Consider the following 1,182-nt stretch of genomic DNA (forward strand, 5'->3'; position numbering starts at 1 on the left):
ATTCCTTCTGTTCAGGAGAGATTTTCGACAGCTGGTTGATTTGGTTGTGCTTCACTGCCCAAAATGTGAAGCTGGAAATGGTAAAGCCTAATTCAAACTCTTCTTCTTTGGTGTTCAGGCAACACCTTGAATGTGTTCCCCAGGAACTGGGAGTTAAAATGATTTTGGAAAGTTCAGCTCCCAACAGGTAGTAAGAACCAGAAGAGCATCTTGTCTGTATGGAAAAGCCTTCCTCCTTCTTCTTCATAGCTGCTACGTTTTTTTTCTCTCCATTCTTTTGGTACCTTCCCTACAAATGGGAAGATAGTGATGCTCTGCCCACCTCTTCAGGCTTCTTTGGATGACTCAGAAGCACTGTGTGTAATTTTATTACTTAAAAGATAAAGAGGGAAGGGCAAAGCTCTACCACTTCTTACTGTACTTAAAGCTGTAATTGTGTGTAAGTACTTGCAAATATCAAGGCCATCTTTGGAAACAATGATGTGCAATGGCTCTTCTGGCTATATCCTGTTTGTCCAGCAGAACATAACAGGCTAAATCAATGTAAAGTGTCATGCATTTCTTTTTTCTGCTCTCCCTGGGGCTGTTCTTTCCAGTTACGTATGTTCAGCCTTGATCTCTAGAAAAATCAATGAAGATTTAGTTGTTCTCAAAAAAAGCCAAGCTAAAAATTTAAAGCATTTTCTGTCATCTTGGTGTGGAATATGTAATCCCTCTCCCCGCCAGGTACCCTTCAGAGCACGTGACTCAACAAGCTTTTGTGAAATAAGCAGTAGGATAAAAGCAAGTTTTTACTTAAATGGTTTTTTTTCTTGAATCTCATTTTTAACCATAATCAGTGAAGTTTTATTTTTTTGTACTCTCATAAACACTACCACTTTGCTGTTCCTGAAAAATAAAGGCAGTTTTCACTCCCAACAAAATGAAATGAAAAAAGAATTGGCTTCTCTATTCATCTTTTGACATTCTCTTTGTGTCAAACCCTGGTTTTCAGTTCACTTCTACACAATAGAGATGCTCAAGATGCAGTTAGCCAATGACTACAAGAAGACAAGGCACAGCTATCAGACTGGATGGGGGAATAATCGGAAAATAACAAAGAAAAAAGAGACGGCAAACTAAGCACAAACCAAAATATTTCTATGTCTATACAAAAAATAAATCTTTAGAGAAGATGCAGGA

Source organism: Corvus brachyrhynchos, unplaced genomic scaffold, assembly GCF_000691975.1.
Source record: "Corvus brachyrhynchos isolate BGI_N302 unplaced genomic scaffold, ASM69197v1 scaffold103, whole genome shotgun sequence".
NCBI lineage: Eukaryota > Metazoa > Chordata > Aves > Passeriformes > Corvidae > Corvus > Corvus brachyrhynchos.